The following is a 20,993-nucleotide window of genomic DNA, read 5'->3' as shown; positions in this document are numbered from 1 at the left end:
GCATTCTAGGTCATCCAGGGTGGGCAGCTCTATATCCTCTAATGTATGCCGTATATCCTGACTCACGTCCTCCCCCGTGTCCTCATACAAATGTCTATAAAATTTGAGGAACTCCCCGTTTACCCCCTCCTGGGTATTACAGATGCGACCTCCCTCGCCCCTAATTTCCCGGATCACTGAGCGGGGGGTCTCACTCTTATATAGCCAGGCCAGCAATCTGCCCGGCTTATCGCCCCCTGCGTGTAGCCTCGCAGTGTATTTCTTGTAATTTAATCTGCAAAGTCTATCCCAAAGTGCACAGCAGGTTAACTGTAGGTCCTTTATCTTTGTCCTATTATCACAAGTTGTGTTCTCTTGTCGTGTTAGACCCTCCAGTTCCCTCTCCGTTTCTTGCAGTTCCCTTTCAATACCCCCCTGGAGCCCTTTAGACTTGGAAATGGCTACTCCTCGTACCACCACCTTAAACGCCTCCCACAGCGTTCCCACAGATCGTACGCTGCCCGTGTTTATAGCAAAGTACTCCTCAATGGCATCCCTCAGATCTTCCCGGAACCCCTCATCCTGCAGTGCTTCTGTCCTAAGTCTCCAAGTTGGGATCCGCGATCTGGGGGGCTGATGTTGCCACTCCACTACCAGAGGCGAGTGGTCGGATAATACCCGGGCCTTATATCCGGCTCCTACCATTTCTACCATGGTTTCAGCCGCTACAAACACATAATCTAGCCTCGTATGCAAGTCCTGTGGCGCTGCGTAGTGCAAGTACTGCCTATCCGTGGGATGCAGCCTCCTCCACACATCCTCCAGGCCCAGGTCTTCCAACAATGTCCCTAGCGCTTTAGCCGCCGGTGCCACTCTCCCCGCCCTGTCAACTGACCTATCAAGTTTGGGGTTCAGGGTGCAATTAATGTCCCCTCCCCACAACGTCGCACCCCCAGCCAGGGGGCCCAGTTTGCCATAAAGGGCTCTAAAATAAGCCGCAGTATCATGGTTAGGGGCGTACAGATTAATAATGTGCACCTCCCTATTTTCCAGGAGCCCCGTTACCACCACCATTCTACCATCCGGGTCTACCGTTGAGCTAAGCACCTGAAACGGCACATGTGGCGCCACCCAGGTGATAACCCCCCTAGCGTACGCTGAGTTCGTGGCCCCCACCACATCACCCCTCCATTTCTTCTTAACCACCTCTAACTTCTCCCTGGTGAGATGAGTCTCCTGCAGCAGGGATATAAAAATGCACATCCTCTTTAAGTACAACATCACTTTATTACGTTTCAAATAACTGTTTAGGCCCCGTACATTCCAGGTCACAATGCAGAGATTACCCGATGCCATCTACTCGGTCTGTTCCTAATCCACCACTCCCTTCAATGCTCTCCCTGATGATTTGTTTTCCGACTCCCCCCCCTTCCCTCTGACAACTGTTCCCTCCCTCCCTGTTCCCCAACTACCCACCACAACACACAGCTCAATCCCTCGCCCCACCCTACCCTACCCCAACAAATGCCCAGCTCCATCCCTGGATCTCAGGCCCACCCGCGTCTGGTCCTGTCTCTTATCCAAGGACTAGGACCCCTCTTATCCAAGGACTAGGACCCCAATCTAACAGTGACCTAACTAAGTATACAACTATTGGGGTCAAGAGGTGCCTACCAAGAGCTCCCTATGGTCTATTTTAGGAGAAATACGTCCTACGGGTCCAGAACTCCCCACAAACATAATACAACACTATATTCTAGTCCCAATGTCTCAGCTGTGTCACCCTGGGTGCCGCAGCAGCGCGCTACTTATCTTCCGCAGCTTCCTTCTGGGTATCCAATTCGTGAGGTCGGCCCTGCATGTCCAGCTAGTCCATCGCTTCAGTCGGCGAATCAAAGAAAAGGGATCTGTTCTTGTAAAACACCTTCAGCTTAGCTGGGTAGAGCAGCATGTAGCGGTAGCCTGCTTCTCTTAGCCTTCTCTTTAACGATCCAAAGTTCATTCTGCTATGCTGTACAAGCAGCGTGTAGTCCGGGTACGCTGTAATCTTTGCTGACCCCCTCTCAATCGTTCCACCCTTCCTAAAAAATTCAAGAATCTTCTCACGGTCCCGATAATTCAGGATCTTTGCGATCATCGGTCGTGGGGGGGCTCCTGGGGCTGGTCTCCTGGTCAGGGCCCTATGCGCTCTTTCCACCGCGAACCCCTGGGTCAGCATCCCGCCCGTTATCTCCTGTAAGAGCAAGGTTTCCACGTATTTTGTGGGGTTTGGCCCTTCTATCCCTTCCGGTAGACCCACTATGCGGATATTGTTGCGCCTGGCGCGCCCTTCGGCTTGCTCAGCTCTGTCCTCAAGGTTGCCCACCCGTTGCACGAGGGCGTGGAGCTCCTTAGTATGCGCGGCGCACGCCTCCTTGGTCGGGGTCATCTCCTTCTCCAAATTCCCTGTGCGCTCCGCGATCTTCCGCACATCCTGTCTCAGCAGACTCACTTCCTCTTGGACCGCTCCGATCTTGAGGTCCAGACCCACCTTCAGTTCATCCATTGCCAGGCTCAACCTGGTCTCCCAGGCCAATTTCAAGTCAGCAATTGCTGCCAGCACCTCCCGAATCATACCCGGTGTCTGCGCCGCTGTCGTAGGAGTCTCTTTGTTCTTGCCCCCCTCCGCCACTGGGGGCGATTTGGCATAGGCCTCCATCGTGGGCTGTTTTATCCTGGGTCGAACAACCTTAGAGGACATCCTGCTGTGTGGTCTAAATGTGAGCCAGCTGCGCCTCCTCACGCACAAACGTTCACGTGGCACCAGGCCGCTCTCAGCAGTTCAGGGCCGTTGCAACTATGTCCAATTGTGTTCTTGTCGCGCCCCTCAACCCCAGAATGGGTTGTGTCCTCTCACGTACTCGCGCACTAGTGGGTCGTAGCTCCGGTCTTTGTCTTATTCCTTCGGTGGCCTGTGTTTACCTGCGCTCTCTGACCCCCTGCTTTTGCTTTGCAGCGCTTTGCCGATCACAAGGTCATCCAGTGCCCAGCGCTGCTAGCCCCGATGCCTCCTCTTTATGCCTCCAGCCTCAGGAGATCGCTACTGTGCTGATGTTAAATGCGGATGCCCCATGGTGGCCTCTGGTGCCATGCACGTTGCTTACTCACTTGTGCCAACTTGAGTACCTTCGTGGCTGCGGGGTGCCCCTTTCCAGTCACTTCAATCTCAGCGCTCTAGGACAGTGTCTGTGCTAATGTCTCATGTGTAGCGTGCGAAAGTGCACTTCATAAGGGCTTATCAATTCCATGCATTCCAATGGACCATAACACGCCACACGATCCCAGGGGGCCATTGCCATCCGCAAAAACAGTTCCCTCTTGCCTCAACCGGCCCTTCGTGTCAGTCCAGTGTCCTCCATGCCTTTCATGGTGTACATCCCACTGTACTAGCTATGTTGGCGCCGCCTTTGCCCATGCGCAGGGGTAGAATTATAACGTTTATTTAGGACGTTCATCAATTCAGCTGCCTTTCCGTCCAACTGACTTTAAGTGTTAGCCAGTTTCAGCAATGTTCCCCCTTCTGAGTGTCCATTCCATCTACAGCAGTTCCCCATATGGTTTCACGTGGCTCAGTGAAACGTAATGTTTTGTCGTTGCAGCCCTCGTCTGCTCGCTTTTATGAGGCATATGCTTTTATGCGCGCTCCTACTTTGCCAGCATACCATTGCACTTCGTCCCGTTGTTACAATGTACTCGGCGCCGTGCTGTGTAGCTCACTCTGGCACCCGCCTGCAGTATGCTGTGACAATGTATCCGCTGCTCTGCTTTGTTTAGCCCTGTGTGCCTATGCCAGCCGCAACATTCGGTCTGCCTTACTCCGCTCGTATCACCTGGTTACACGGGACAGCTGTGTCGAGCAAACTTCTCAGCTCGCTGCTGTTCGATCCGGCAGCGCTCCTCTGTCCCTTTGTTCTTGGCCGAGCGCCATTTTCTTTTCTCAGCAGACTGCTTCTTCCAATCTTCGTCGTCTCACTGCTTCGCTCTCCCCACGTTATGTGCCCAACGCTCAGCACCGCTGCATGCCCGGCATTTTCATGAATCTTGTCCTCTATTTACTCAGCTTTTCGTCGGTTGTGGGTGTTCTTTTTCCATCGGATCGTGCACGGATCAACGGGAGCTCCCGGAGATCAAGTCTTAGCTCGCGGCCATTTAGCCACGCCCCCCAACAAAATGTACGTACATATGGTTATGAGTGTGTTTACAAAAACATATTCAAGTAAAGGTAGCATAGAAAAGTGATGCGACCAGCGTATTGATCATGTTTCATCGTAGAACCATTTATTTGTGCTGTGAGATTGGCATCATGGAAAGAGACACAGACAATAGATTCAATCTAAACAAAAAGCTTTTAGGCAGGAGGACAGGGGGAGGAGTAGAAGAGGTGGAAGAAGAGAGAGAGGAAGGAATATACTGTGTTTTGGAGGCGAAATGGGTGGCCAATGCAGTAAAGAGGGCCCGAGAAGGAAGACGCGATGTATAAACTGCGGATGGATTGGCTAGTTCCTTGCAGATTTTGAAGAGTTCAGCCGCGTTGTTAGTGGCTCTAGAGGTGGGGGCATGGATATGGGCCCTCTTCTTGGAGCGGATGGAGAGACAGTATTTCCTTTGGAGCTGGCGATAGGCCAATTTGTTAGAGGGTGAGCCAGAGGACTGCCACTTCCATTCAGCTGCTCTGCACTTGCGTTTCAGAGCGGCTAGATCAGAGACGTACCAACCGTTACACTTGGAGGCAGGTTTCAGGTGGATCCTCATGACAGGGGCAAGAATGTCAAGAGTATTAGTATTAGCAAGTTGAAGATTGGCAAGGACAGAGTCTTGAGGAGAGTCAATAGGGGGTAAGCAGGGGGAATGTGGAGGCGATTCCCAGCAACTGACACTCATTTCACCGGTCGGATGACCGTGAAGGAGGCTGGCAGTGCAGGGGGGCGGCTCGGTCAAGGGTCGAGAGATCCCAAGTGAGAATAGAGGAGGGTGGATCAGACCAGAAGAGAGGTTTAGTGAGATAGTTAGAGAACGGAAGATCAGCGGGGATGGAGGCATCAAGAGTGTGCCCTGCAGAGTGTGTAGGGCCGGAAGGGAGAATAGTGAGGGAGAGAGAAGTACAGAGATTAATGAAGAGTGGTGAGGTGGGGACAGTGGAGTCAAGGTGGATGTTGAAGTCACCAAGGGGGAGGAGTTTAGAGGAAGAAGTCAAAAGAGAGGAGGTAAAGTCGGCCCATTCTGCGAGGAAGAAAGATACAGGGCCAGGGGATCTGTAGATAGTGGCAAAGGTGAGAGAGAGAGTAGGAGAGACACCAAGCTTGCAGAGAAGGCTTTCAAAGGAGGAGTAGGGCTGGGTGGGTATGAGAGAGGTGGGGACCCACTGAGGGAAGATCAGGGCTACACCACCACCAGGTTGGTTGGGCAGAGGCATGGAGAGGATCTTGTAGTCATCAGGGAGGAGGGAGTCAAAAGCAGTGACAGCGCTGGCATTGAAACACATCTCTGTGAGATCAAGGTCATCGAGATCAAAGTATTCAAGAAGCAGGCAGATATCACAAGAGTGTTTGACAGAAGATAAAGCATTTAAAACGGCTACGTGTGGTTTTCCGAGGAGGGGCACAGGGGAGTGGTACACCCATTGGAGGTGGTGAAGGAAGTGTAGAGAGAGAGGAAGTAGGAGTAACCGGAGAATGTAGGAAGTTGATGAGGGCTGGCAGGTGCCGGCCAATGAGAATGACAGTGCCATTGTGATAGATATCAATGATGCACCAAGAGTATTTTCCAACTAGGGTTGCCATTAATGGGTGAGGAGGAAAATGTGGCGGGGGAAGAGATCAGATGGGAGGTCCATAGGTCTGGAGAAGGAACAGAGAAGAGGATATCAGTGATAATCTGTCTGGAAGTAGCACTGACATAAGCGTCAGCGATAGGCAGGCCAGAATTAGAGGTCAAAAGATCTTTTAAAAAAAATGTTCTTCCAGACGTTGTGAGAGAGGAGGGATAGGTGATAGAGTAACCATTAGAATAGATGGGAGAGATAGAGAGTGCCATTAAGGCCATAAGAGGGACAGTTGGAGAGTCTGCACAATGCACAGTCAAACTCACCAGGCGGCCTAGCAGCCGAGGGAGGCAGGATGGTGAACAGATGTAAGGCACACCTAAAATCAACATTTTAAAGAAGCACTTAAATGCAGCATAACATGAAGGATGCACAGATGTAAAGCACACAACTGTGCTTCTTTCATCCAGTTCGGTATTCAATGGAAGCAATTTTGCTCCTTTCATTCAGTTCAGCATTCAAAGGGTGTAATGTTTGTGCTTAAACACAACTGTGCTTCTTTCATTCAGTTCAGTATTCAATGGTTGTAACGTTTGGTGCTTAAACAAAACTGTGCTTCGTTCATTCAGTTCGGTAGTCATTATAAGCAACTTTGCTCCTTTCATTCAATTCGGTATTTGCTTTAAGCAACTTTGCTTCTTTCAATCAGTTCAGTATTCCCTATAAGCAACTTTTCTTCTTTCACTCAGTTTGATATTTGTTATAAGCAACTTTGCTGGTTTCATTAATTCCAGGATTCAATAAAGACAACTTTGCTTGGTTACGTAGAGCAATACTAAATATACAGTCTTTCGGAGCGCCCTGGGGTGTTTAAGTGTCTCAGACACTTACCCGTACTTTGAAGATACTCGTAACGGCTTCTCCCCATCGTGTGAAAGCCTGGTCACCACGCGTTTCAAACAGTCAGCTCCGGATCCCATGCGCAGCGTGACCCTCACTCTTCGGCAGCATCTGCTGCCTGCCTTTCCTTTCGTGGGCTCTCTGTCCTGCACTGTTGCTCCAGTAGGACTCCCATGATCTCTTTCGGCATTCCAGCATCTCGGCTTCCCTCGCTCCCGCACTGCTGCTTCTGCTGCATCTTTCTCCTTCCTGGCTTCTTCTTACTGCAGCAGCATTCCACCTCTTATACAGCTGTGGTCCGGTGATGGACTGCAGGTGTTCTTCATTAAAGGCTGCCCGACGGTCATAACAAGGACGTGCCTGACCTCTCACCTTCTTCGTCCCAGTACCAAAGTGGTGAGAGTACCTGTTGTCTTTTACTATTGACTTTAACCAATACTTGGGTTCTCATACCATACGCTTCTTGGTATTCTCTTGACTTTGCCAATACTTGTGTCTCAGATAATACAGTTTGTGATCATCCAAATTCACCAACTTTCTTTCACTCCACTCAGTATTCATGAGTGCTCAAAACTTGCTTTCATTTCATTCGGTTTTCAAAAGTACTTATAATGGTTTTTACTTTGTTCTATATTCAGAAGTACTTATAATGGCTTTTACTTCGTTCGACATTTACAAGTACTTAGAATTGCTTTCACTTATTTCGTAATTCAAAAGTACTTATGTCTTTCACTTAGTTCGGTATTCAAAGCAATGTTCATTGCCCATTTCACATATTCTCCTGCCAGCGAGGACCTCTGCCGCCACCAGTGCTCACCTTCTCATGCATTGTTTGCATATTCGCCTGCCAGCTCGGTGTTTCCCCTTCTGGGTACACTCACCGGTCAGAGCCTATGGTTCTGCGAGGTCCTCTGCCACCACGGGTCTCTCCTTCCAGTGTGGTACCCACTTCTTCTCCCAGCAGCCCTCTGTGTTGTTGCTCCCCCAATGATGCTCCACCTGAAGATCAGGACTATTGTGACCGCTTCGCTCGGTCATGCTGGTTTGCTACCGGCCTCAAGCGTCCTTCAGCTTCGCTTCCTGCTGTACAAACTCTGCATCTTTGAGCGGGTCTCGAGCACTCCGCTTGCCACAACGCTGATCCGACATTGCTTTCCCAGCTGCTGCCTCCATTTCTGTAATGATTCTGGCTTTTAAAGTTCCTGCCATCAAGATTGGTCCAAAAAGGACTGGACCGTTCCCTGCTGAAGCAGTAGTCCTGCCTTACTCTTGATGTCCTCCTTGTCTCAGTACCCAGCTCAGACCTATATGTCTGTGCATTATTGGAATGAAGATGTGTTGCTCTCATTGGTCTCGTCCTCGTCTCAGTAGAGTACTGTTGTTTCTTGGGGTATGTTTTAGGGGAAGAACAGGGAAAGGGCTACTAATAGCCTATGAAGGCTTGTGGGATGGAGGGTTCATTATGAAAAAAGGAAGTGTGGGATACCATGTCTCACATAGGTACGACCTCTCCCCACTCCCCAGGTTCCCTCTACCCAGGTGATCCTCCCTCGCATATCTACCCCCAGTGTCAGGAACCAATGGCGACTGCCTTTCTCTGGCCACCTGGGGAAAGAAGTGAGGGTGCTCTCAGACTCCTCACAACTAGCAAATGGGGGGCGGGGCACTTTTTGGTCACTGAGATGAGCACTTTAACAGCCCTTCCTATCCTTGCACTCCCGTCCAGCCCATGCAGACATTTTCAGATCACCATTGTGAATAAGGTGACCTGAGAATTTCTGAAAGCAGCGCAAATGAAACAAATGCATTTTCTGCCCTCTTTTCATTTGTGCTACTTTTTGAGAATCTGGTGCACTGTTCTTAAAGGTCAGACAACAAAATAATTCACAAATGCTATCCTTAAAAGTCATGTCCTATGCTAATAAAGGAAACCAGCGATTTTCCCGGGAAGCCTCATCCAGGGTTTACTCACAGTCCAGACCTTTCCTCAGTCTTTCTGCTTTCACAGCGAGGACTGCGATCCTCTGGACTCCTCGAATTGTAGGTTAAGGGGTCTCTTTGCTGTTTCTGCGCATGATTCGTGCTCTCATCTCTCAACCATATGAAGGTGGGCCTGGTCAGCCTTCGTTCATTATCCACAGTGCATCTATAGGACATCAGTAGCATCATTGTTCTCTGGCTTATTTCTGGAGTGCAAGGAAATATATAGCAAAGTTCCCTTAGAGTTGGATTTTACTTCTGATGCACACATCCTTGATAGTACTTGGGCTCTGTAACATCAGGGATCTGCAAATACTTAGTAGGTGAAATATTTGCTTTGGTGGGATTCACAAGTCCATAGGAATCCACTCATTCCACCCTCTGGGGGGGACATCAGGTAGCAGCCAGACAAACCCAAGCAATAGCAGTTTGCCCCTTCCATATAACAAGATGCAGTGTTCTTGCAATTCACCACACAAACAATCTACCTACACTCATGGCTTTACATGACATCCCTCTGACATCTGAGTCTTTAGCCAGTGTACATTTCTGTTTTTTAAGGCCACAAGTTATTTTGTACAATTTATCTTAGGGTCAAGAACTGATTTGTACATAGCTAATCATTGTGTTGGTTTTTACCGGATTGCAACACACAACCACTCACACAGATACCACCATCATAGATATACTTCAGGTGGTTAGTTGGGCAGAGGGCGAGGGAGTCCAGCCAGACTATTGCTTCATCCTAGGGGATGTCTCATGGAGCACACCTACCAACTAAATGCTCAGGCTAACAGAGCCCCTTGGACCACTCACCAACCACGTGAAAGGCCTAGGTAAAGGCCCAGGCCAAGCTGGTAAATTTGTGTTGATGTGCTACGACTCCAAAGTAGTTGACCCTGAGGCACTGCTTATCATCTTCATTGAAAACAGGAATTGCACTGGGACGACCATGTCCGTTTTCACTTAAATATAAGGTCCCCTCCTCCTCCTCCTCCTCCTCCTCCTCATTTCATCCACGTTGCAGAAAACTGCACAGTACAAACTGGCAAAATTGCCTTTTGTCTTCACTCTTTATCTATGTTAGTGTAAACGTGTACATTTGTCCATCAATTAATGATTGCGGGAGGCATTCACAATGGATTCCTATGGAATAAGCCTGCTTTTAGCAGATGGTAATTCCATGTGGATTTCATAGGTATCTAAAGCATTACCACCAACATGAAAGTCCATGCTAGTGGTAAGGCAGCAGCATTAGGCAGGTGGGAAGGGAAATGGAGGTGGGCATGTTATGCCGCCCGCACTTAAATTCCAGGAAACTTAGGCAGATCATCAAAAGTGACAGAAACAGTGTTTTCCACCACGTGTTATGATCTACTTCAGAATGTAAATAACCCACACTGCCACTCGCCGTCTCTGGGGGGAGACCCAACTGCACTCTATTCTAGGGATTGACCTGAATGGCCTGAACCTGGTTAGGCTGCAGCAAGACCTGCACGGAGCCAGTCCATGCCACTGATGCCAATGCAGCTGCAACTCTCAGAACGGATCCTGAAGCCATCATCTTAACAAGAACATGTCAGAAATGTTCGTACTATGATGAATCGTATGGACTCCTCACTAAACCCCTTCTCAATGTCCCCTCTCAGGTGGCCATGGAAAGACAGATGCTTTCTGATTGTGACATTGGGGATGGTGTTCTGCTGGAGGATCACCGGGGAGGAGAAAGGGCCCGGGCGAATCAGAGGACTCATTGGGGTGAGACGCAGTATTCGTCTTCCTCTAGGGAGGACATCTCCTCAATACCAAAGTATGTAATGGCTTATTGTCATAACAATATTTTTGTTTCACAAACTAAACATATAATTGTGGGTGAAAACAATCTCAAATTCCTGGGCATCAGGAGAAATAACCCTGAAGATGTATAGATCTAAAAACTTCCCTAACTTCCAGAAGTACAGTGAAAGTAAATATGTTAATAATAACAGCTTAAACTCTAAAGAATTTCATTCCTCTTTTTTTCAAATAAAACTTTCTCATATTTCAAAACAATGCACAGTACTGCCAAATATCAGTATCAAGTCAGAATGATCCACATAACGATGTCTCCCCCAATATAATCCCCCCTTCCCTCCCTCCCAGTTCATGTTGTCACTACCACCTGACTCCAGTAAGCCTCCCTTGGGTCTGGTTTGCCCGAATCGTTCCCCATTTCAATCCAGTACTCCTACAATGCCTTGGGTCTTCAACCACCTAAACTCCTGCACATTTGGAAAAGTTCAACCTTTCACCGCCTCTGCCCCTCTTACCGTCCCCTCAACCGGTTCTTCGACCTCCAACTCAAGCTTCCATTGTCATATATATTGGTTCCTGAATTCCTCCCATTCCATCTCGGCCCCTGCCCACGGCCCCCCTGCCATGTATGGCTGCTGTAATTCTCTCCATCACATATGTACTTTTCCCAACATTTATCCAATCCGTCTTACACATGAGCAATAACCTGCGCCAAAACATTGCCAAGAACGCTCAGCCCGCTAGTAGTAGAAAATGCGGTAGTCGTGGGAGGCTGCAATATCCCCCCACTGCCCTCCAGCCCGAATAGTACCAATAACGGCGTCTTTGTTCGGGGGACTCCCTCCAATTACTTAATCCATCCAAGCACCTCCTCTCAGTATATTTGAACCCTCTCACAGCCCCACCACATGTGCCAATAGTCGGCCCGCTCCCCACATTCAAGCTAGCAGAGAGGACTTGCTTCGGGGAACATCTTAGAGAGCCGTACTGGGTCATATTGCCACCTATGGAGTAGTTTAATCACATAGAGTTTATACTGGCAGGCAATGGAACCCCTGTACGCTCTGTGATAGCTCTGGCCCCACTAGTGGTCCTCCACTTCCACACCCAAATCTTCTTGCCATTTCCTACAAAGCTTCTCTGTGCTTCCCCTCCTCACTTCCAGCAGCACCAGATATAAAGGCGAGATTAAGCCTCTCATTTCACCTTTCGAGTCCAAGACCTTCTCTATCGGGGTGAGCTCCCTCCGTATCATATCCTTCCAGGGCTCCGCCATAATCACCCCTTTCATTTCAAGGTATGAGAATACAGAGAGTTTCCCTATTCCCAGCGCTCTCTCCAATTCTACCATCGAAATGAAGCAGCCATCCCGCCACAGCTGGCCAATCCGTGTTAGCCCCACTTCAAACCATGTTTGGAACCTATCCAGGAGCCCATAGGTGACTCATTGGTGAGGGCCACGTCATCAACACCCTAATTTCCGGGCCCTTCCTCCAAATGTTCCAGATGAACCCCAGATTCGGATGTTCCCTAATCCTTCTCGGGATGCGGTCTCTTGGTACCCATATTCACTCCCCCACTGTACCCATACTAAGATAAAAGTGATCAAAATCAACCCATTGGGAGTCCTGCCATTCCCTCAGACGTGGAAATAAGAACCCTGAGCTGCACTGCTTTGTAGCAAAGGTATCTGTCTGGAAATCTGAACCCCCCCTCTCCCACTGTCCCTCAGGAGTACTAATATCTCATATGCCACCCTGGCTTTTTTCCCCTGCCACAGGAACCTCCCGAAAGAATGAGTCTGGAATGCAAATCGGGAGCATCTGAAATAAGTAAAGCATTCTGGGGAGAAAGTTAATCTTTACAGTGATCAACTTCCCCAGCCATGAGATCGTCAGTTTGCACCATCTTTCCATATTGTCGAATAGCCTTGCTAACAGAGGGGTGAAATTCACCTCGTACAAATACCCCATTTCCCTCGTGACATTTATCCCTAGGTACTGTAGCTTATCCTCCTCAATCTTCATTCCCAGTGCGGTCAGTCCCACCTATCGTCATCCCTCCCCAGATCATATGGGAAGAGGATAGATTTCCCTTCATTGATTTCAAAACCCGCAAACGCCCCATATTGCTCCACTATTTCCACTGCCACTGGGACCGAGGACGCCATGTTTGTAAGATGCAATAAGATATCATCGGCGTATAGACCCAGCTTGTATTCTACTCCTCCCACGATAATACCCTCCACACGGGGGTCATTCCGCAGTCTCTGGACAGGAGCTCCAATGATGGAGCAAAGAGTAACGGCGAGAGGGGACACCCCTATCTGGTGCCCTGACCCATCCCAAAACACTGTGAAAAATTATCATTCGCAGCCACACAGGCCATCAGTTCTGAGTACAGTGCCATGGTTCCCCACAGGAACTGATCCCCTGTTCCAAACTTAGCAAGGACCGCCCTTTGGAACCCCCAGTCCACTCTGTCAAATGCTTTTTCTGCATCGACTGACAGAAGCATGGGGTTACCTCCCCCGCCTCGGGCCCCTTCAATAAGATGCAAGGTTTTACGCATCGTGTCAGCCCCTTGTCGACCCCTAATGAAGCCCACCTGGTCTGCGTGCACCAACCGTGGAATATGGGCATCCAGCTATATCACCAACACCTGTGACAGTTAGGGTCCGTTCTGTGCAAGGTTTGACGCCGCCAGTGAAGATCACCAGATTGTGACTAAGCGAGCCTATTCTCGTTCAGAGACACGAGCTGCGCCGATCATTTAAACGAGAAGCAGCACCATGTGTATGAGGAATACAGCCTGCGATATAAACACAAGTGGTGGCACTATAGATATATGAAGATGAAAGGCTGTTAAGTTTTTTTATGCGAGGACCTGCAATGCTATGCCTTCTTTGATTGGTCTTTGACAACAGTGGAGGACCACATTGTGGCAAAAATGACGATCATTATGAAAACATTTTCCAAAACAACGCGGAACGTGAATTCTGTCCTATAGACATATATGATATGCACTAACAGATTATTCAGATGTAATTTAAATGCCATCAGTTCTCTTCTTGGGCTGCGTGAAAACATCATTGTTCTCTGCGCCGTATATGGACTAGTATAGATACTGAGATCTACAATCAAGTTTGAAATCCTATAATGAAGCAAGCATGGATCTCATCTGTTTGTCTAGTAATTGTACTCATGAATGTCATTTTCAAATGTTAGATGCAACTTATAAGTGCGCCCTGATGAAGGCGACCATCAGTTCTCATTGGAACTAGATAAAGTGTGTCGTTGAAACTACTTTAAAAACTTTTAAGATCTAGAGGTAATTTTTACACATAGTAGGCACTTAGCACTTTTTTGTCAGCACTATTAGAATTGGCCAACTCAAACACTACTTATTAACTACAGATGATTTTTTGTACAGCTGGTAGTAAATGTTGGGCCATTTAGATTATTATCTTTTGCCTTTTTGACAATTCTTGTTAACTTGTTTACATGAATATATACTGCAATGTATTTTTTATGATGTTATGGTGTGAATATAATGAATATTTTTATGCTATTGTATTGATTGTGATAAATATTAAAATATGATGTTCATAATATATTTTTTTGACTGAGCTTTTTGTGCCCTTCCACCACTGGAATCAACTGTGATCGACTAAAAGTGTAGTACTTACCTGTGTGACCTACTTCTTTGTGTTTCTACCAACACCTGTGTAAACAGCTCCCCGTACACATTAAGGCACCCATACAAACAATCTTGGGCTGTCCGGTTTCCAATATATTCCAGGGTGCCCGCAAATGTCTTGTAAAACCTGCGGTGTACCCTTCTTCCTCAGGTGTCTTACCCAAGTGCAATTTCTGTATGGCCTGCATAATCTCATCTCCCGTGACCTTGCCTCTTCCTGAGTCTGTGCCGGAAGGGACACACCCTCTAAATAAGGTGCCATCCCGTCCCCAGAGGACTGGTTCCTCCCCTTATATAGCCCCTCATAAAAGTCAGCAAAACCCTCGACTAGTCACCCAGATGTAGTCACTAGGGAGCCCTCTGGTCCCTTCAAACCCGATATCCATCTTTCCGCCCTTTGGCCATGCAGCCGCGCTGCCAGCAGGGCATCCGCCTTGTCACCCTTTTCATAATACTTCTGCTTTAGAAACTGGAGCTCCCGAACTACCCTTCCTTCCTCTAATAGGCAGAATTCTTCGCTCTTGTCCCACACTTCCTCTATCCACTCCTCCACCCCTTCTTCCGTTGCTTGTACTCTTTGCTCCAACGACCCTATCTCCCCACGCAGCCTATTCTCCACCAAGGTCCGCTCCCTTTTTTTGCGTGCCCCCGCTCTGATCACCTCTTCAAACTCTTCCCTAAAGACTGTGTCCTTCCATAGGGACTCATTACACCTCCATATCGATTTCCCAGGACCCAGCTCAAACCAAGACAGACCAAGGGATACCAGGTCATGATCCGACCAGGCAATCGGGTGGATTTCAGAGCCCGATGCTACCTCGAGAAGCTCCCTCGGCACACACAAATATCCGAGTATATGTCCCATGGGACGCGGAGTAGAACATAAATCCACGAGGGTGAAAGAAGCGCCAAGCGCCCCAAGCCTGTAGTCCACCCCCCATCACATATGTAGCCCTTTCCATTACCGTTCTCATAGTAGTTCTCCTATTCCACTGCACATCTGTCCACATGTTAAGATCCACCCCACCCCACTACCAGGTGTCCCGTCCCCTCGTTCAGAAGTCTCACCAACATGGGTTCGAGAAAACGTAGCTGACCATGGCTAGGAGCGTACAATGCCACAAAGGTGAAACTGACCTCCCGTATGAGAACCAACAACAGAACTGCCCTCACCTCTGGGCACCTCCATACCTTCGCTACTTCCATTTTCAGTCTCTTGTGTAGCAGGATACCGACACCCCCCTTTCTTGAGTCGCCAGAACTCCTGTATTCCTGTCCCACAATAACGCCGGGAATTCTCCTTTCCTCACCCCTGAAGAACCGCATCTTCTGGAGAAGGAAAACATCAATCCCAGATCTCCAGAATTCTCTGGCAACTAATGACCTCTTGGTTTGTGAATTATGCCTCTTGACATTCAATGTGCAGATCCGCAAGTGATCATTCCTCTCCCCCCTATTCAGGTCCACCATCTCTACACCAGCTCCACACCTTTAACACATCCCTTTGGACAGACCACCTCAAGGTTCAGGTAATTCCAGTGTGGATCATGACAGGGTATAATGGTCTTACCCCCTCTAAATCAAAACCCTCCTACCCAACAACACCCCACTCCTCCACCTGCCCCTCTGTTCTGGCGCCCGGTTCCCACCAGTTACCATCACTGGATGAACCCGAGAACACCAATAGGACCCGCACCTTGCGCCAGCAACTTAAACACCACCAAAACCAAGAGCCCCCGTTTCACCACAACATTTTAACACCCCCAACACTCCCAACCGGACCCATCCGGTATAAACACCTTACTCCAAAAACAAATTCAATAACCAAGCCCATCTGCTGGCTCTATTAAGGGTCCATCACATACCCCTTAACAGACCTCCAAACGCCTGCCGCCCTCCTCCAAAGAGCCTGAGGTAATCTTCCCTGTGAACCCATGTACAAAGCAAAAGAAAAAACCTCTGAGACAAGCGGGTCCCCACCACCTGCCCCCAGAAAGATGCACAGGTAATAGGTCAAGTATCCCCTGCGGGTGGGGTGTTAAGCTTCTTGAATTTCCTCGAGCCTTGCAAATTGCGCTTCCTCAGCCCTTGTATGATATGATAGTTTATTTATATAGCGCCTTTACACAATGTGTTTCATTTTATGCGCCACCTCCTGTCCTTGGAGCCCATTAACCCGCCTTCTGATGCAGAATCAGATTCCCCATCAGCTCCCTGGTAACCCTGGGTATATCTTCTTCCGTGACCAGTTTGTAGTCATACCCATCCACCTCAAAGGAGATGGAGAAGGCGAAGCCCCATCGGTATCGTATCCCCTTCTCATTCAACCATTTTGTGAGGGGTGCACATAGACGTCTCTTCGCCAATGTGAGTGAAGACAGGTCTTGAAAGATCGCAACATTTGCATTGCTCAGCGTCACCAAGACTATACCCCTTTCCCTTTCCAGTATTTTCTGTTTATCTGGGTAGCTATGGAAGTGAGCCAACACAGATCTCGGGCCTCTGCCTGCTCCACCTGCTTAGTATACCCTATCAATTTTGGGTTTTTCGATGGTGTCATCTCCAAACAACAGTTTTGCCTTTGTATTGTATTTTAGGACTTTTATAGAGCGCAAACAAAGGCCAAGAGGCATCAAAGCGTTTCATGGACAAACCTGCAGAGGTTTCTTTCCTTTTCATCCTCCTTTTCTGGCACCGCAAATAATCGCAGGATTTTCCTCCTTTCTCGATTCTCAAAATCGTCCATTTTAAGTGTGAGTTCACCCTCTCTCCACGCCATCCTCATATCTATCTGAGTCTCTAGTGTCTCAAGGGAAGACTGATTATTTTCCACTGCTTGCAACCTCTTGTCCATTGCATCATTCCGGACGTTGATTTTGTCCACTTTGCCTCCAATGTCCACCCTCATTCCTTGGATCTCCTCTTCCTCTAGTAATGAGGCAATGTCCCTGTGTGTGGACATGCGGTCCTCCACCCCCCGCATCTTCCCTTCCAGGGTAGTGTTCTCAAAGCTCCAGCCACGTGGGTATTCTAATCATCCCTGTTTTTCTTTCCAGTCCATAGAGAACCTGGGTCCCTCTATTTGGGGCAGAGGGATCACCCCCCAGTAGCCGCTTCACTCGCAACAATGGCCAGAGGCCTCCCTTGGTATCCCCAGCACTTCCATCAGACCAATGCAAGGTGGTAGTCTTAGTGCTGTGTCCAGCAAGGCGGGCATACGCCCCAGCACTAACCCGGGGTTCCTCACCAACTCTTTCCACTCTGGGCCTGGGGGATCCCCCCTGTTTCACTTTATTGGCAGGGGCCCACTCCTTGACCTGGCGCCCCCACGCCCACCAGGGGCGTCCACTTGGTTATTCGAAGCACCCCAACTTCAACTTGCAGTCTATGTATGCAGTCTATGTAAGAGTCTGAACCCTCTGTCCAGGGCAGTCCGGGCCAGGCGTCAGGGGAAACCCTGGTTCTCTCTTCTCCTGGAGACCCCTTCCAATCACCCCAGCATTGTGTCAATCCTCCCTCAGAGGCAGCCTCTTCCATGGGGGCCAGAGGGGTGCAAGCAGTCTGACTCACCACAACACTCCAGTCCTCCCACATGCCTCTGTGCCTTCTGGGTCTGCCGTATCTCAAACACCTGTGGGTCCCAGTTCACCTCTCAGGACCTCTTCAACAGGCGTCCACTTAGTGCTGGGTCTGGGCTAAGACATTCCTCCTCACTTGCAGCTCCCTCAACAGTCCACTGTTTTTAGTAGGCAGCCAGAGCCACTCATTTTATAGGATGTGACCTGGGGTTTGCCTGCAAGCCTCCATTTCTTAGTCACCTCTGCCATCCCGGGAGGCGGGAACATGCCCATGGCCTGGGGGTCCACACCTTCCAATGCTGAGCCCAAGCCTCAATGCGGATTCTGCCACTATCCGGCGGGGCTGGATGCCCTTCCAGACCACAGTGACCACTGTCCTCCCTTATGGTAGTCCCACTGCTGTGGACCACCTATCCCTGCTGGGCCTCTGTATCTCTTGCCAGGCCTCTCCTCCATTGCTGCATCGGACTGCAAACCGGTGGGATCACCGTTGTCGCTTGTCCCACCCCGCTGGAATGAGGAGGCTCTCCCGCTGGGTGCAAGCTGCCTGCTCCTCCGGTCCGGGGGTCCTTCACTTCGATGCTGGCCACACACCGTCCAGTGGCCCATGCCCCTCCTCGTTGGCCCCACGTTGCTCCTGCGGCAGCGCTGCTCACCAGACATGGTGAGCCGCAGACAGGAGAATCACTTTCGTTTTCCCACGGCTGTCCTTTGACAGCCATACCTCTGCCGGGAAGTGCCCCAAGTGGTCCAGATTTCAGGACAGTACGCCCAAGCCTTTACACCTAAGCGGTTCAGCCAGTGTCCGTCTGGAGGGGTCTAGGTGGGGGCTCTTACCACCTTACGGCCCAGTGACACTGGTGCAACGCTCTCAAGATGCAACCATGAGCGCACCTCCTGGTGGCCTCAATTCATATCTCTTTTCAATCAAGTCCGGTGACTGAGCCTTATGATATTTCTTTAAAGAATATTATGGGGAACAGAAATGGGTTTAAAATGAAAATCAAACCAGAAACACTAACTTTGTCATTAGGGATTTCAAGTGCCATAATTCCCTAAGTACTGGTACAAAGAAGAGGGCTAATGAGGAACAATTCTGCAGGAGTGGTCAGATTGTTAATAGAAATTACCCACACCTGAAGGAGACTGGGAGGCTTAAAAGACCCCCTCAGGTCTTGCAGCGGGAAGCGGGAAAGCTTGCCTGTTGGAGACCTGTTTTACAGAGGCTGCGCAGCGGGAAGCGAAAGGGAGGGAATCTTTCCTCCCTATGAGGCTGTCTCCCGTGGCTGGCGAGCACCAGAGGGCCTCCGGAGCAAAGAAAGCTCCTGTTGCAAGTGGCGCAGGCAACGGCGGTCCAGAAATAACAGTCTGCCAGGTCGTGAGGAGCCACTGAAGCAGAACACCTGCGAGCAGCAAATGGCTTTGGACGCGCACACCTTACCTGGTAAGTTCACCAGCTGACAGTGACCCTGGAGCGCTCCGCGCCCGCTTGTGTTCTCAAGGCAGCCGTTTACCAAGTAACAAGCACTGGCGTATGAGTGAAAGTGATACTAAAAGTCATTTTGAATACCAAACTATTAGAAAGCAGCGAAAGACGTATTTGTCAAAACCAAATTACTAACTTTAAGCAGATGGGGAGCAGGTGCAAGTGGATCTAGGACACCTGGCCTAAGCCCCGACCACCTGGTACCTTCCTGTTTGCCGCTCTTTTTCACCACTTAGCAAGCCCCGCCCACCTGGTGCCTTCCTGTTTGCCGCTCTTTTTCACCACTTAGCAAGCCCTGCCCACCTGGTGCCTTCCTGTTTGCCGCTCCTTTTCCCTACTTAATGAGCCCCCCAGCCTCTTTTCCTTTGCAAATGGGGTGCAAGTGGATCTAGGTCACCTGGCCTAAGCCCCGCCCACCTGGTGCCTTCCTGTTTGCCGCTCTTTTTCACCACTTAGCAAGTCCGCCCACCTGGTGCCTTTCTGTTTGCCGCTCTTTTTCACCACTTACCAAGCCCCGCCCACCTGGTGCCTTCCTGTTTGCAGCTCTTTTTCCCCTACTTAAGGAGCCCTCCAGCCTCTTTTCTTTTGCAGATGGGGAGCTGGTGCAAGTGGATCTAGGTCACCTGGCCTAAGCCCAGCCCACTTGGTGCCTTCCTGCCTGCCACTCTTTTTCACCACTTAGCAAGCCCCGCCCACCTGGTGCCTTCCTGTTTGCTGCTCTTTTTCCCTACTTAAGGAGCCCTCCAGCCTCATTTTCCTTTGCAGTTGGGGAGCAGGTGCAAGTGGATCTAGGTCACCTGGCCTAAGCCCTGCCCACCTGGTGCCTTCCTGTTTGCCGCTCTTTTTCACCACTTAGCAAGCCCCGCCCACCTGGTGCCGTCCTGTTTGCCATTCTTTTTCACCACTTAGCAAGCCCTGCCCACCTGGTGCCTTCCTGTTTGCCACTCTTTTTCACCACTTAGCAAGCCCCACCCACCTGGTGCCTTCCTGTTTGCCACTCTTTTTCACCACTTAGCAAGCCCCGCCCACCTGGTGCCTTCCTGTTTGCCGCTCCGTGTCCCTATTTAAGGAGCCCTCCAGCCTCTTTTCCTTTGCAGATGGGGAGCAGGTGCAAGTGGATCTAGGTCACCTGGCCTAAGCCCCGCCCACCTGGTGTCTTCCTGCCTGCCGCTCTTTTTCACCACTAAGCAAGCCACACCCACCTGGTGCCTTCCTGTTTGCCGCTCTTTTTCCTTACTTAAGGAGCCCTCCAGCCTCTTTCCCTTTGCAGATGGGGAGCAGGTGCAAGTGGAACTAGGTCACCTGGCCTAACCCCGCCCACCTGGTGCCTTCCTGTTTGCTGCTCTTTTTCACCACTTAGCAAGCCACGCCCACCTTCTTAGCCCTGCCTCTTCCTTCCTGATCCTAACTATTAGATCAAGGGCGTGTCTCACCGGGCGTCCTAAGCGAAGGGCAGACAAAGAAAAGTGGAATTCCTGTTTGGACCTGTTCGGACCAGGAAGGAGGACCCAGGGCCCGACCCCCTGCTCAGACAGCAGGTAGGCATGCACCAACATATGTTACTCCCTCTGGTCCCCCTGTGATGTTCCCTTGTGCCACCCATTCTCGCACACAGGTGTTGCCTGTTTTGTTCGATTCTTCTACCCTGCTCCCCCCTCACCTCACTCAAGCCTATTTCTGCAGGAGTCTGTCCTGATACATTCTGGTTTCACCATCACCGTCTTGTGGACAATGCTGGATTTGACTTTTATGGACTTCATTCATTCATGGTGCGTCA

This window comes from Ambystoma mexicanum, chromosome 3q (genome assembly GCF_040938575.1).
Source record: "Ambystoma mexicanum isolate Mex_15411 chromosome 3q, UKY_AmexF1_1, whole genome shotgun sequence".
NCBI classification, from domain to species: Eukaryota; Metazoa; Chordata; class Amphibia; order Caudata; family Ambystomatidae; genus Ambystoma; species Ambystoma mexicanum.
The sequence above is the reverse complement of the archived record's forward strand: the minus strand, read 5'-3'. Positions refer to the sequence as shown.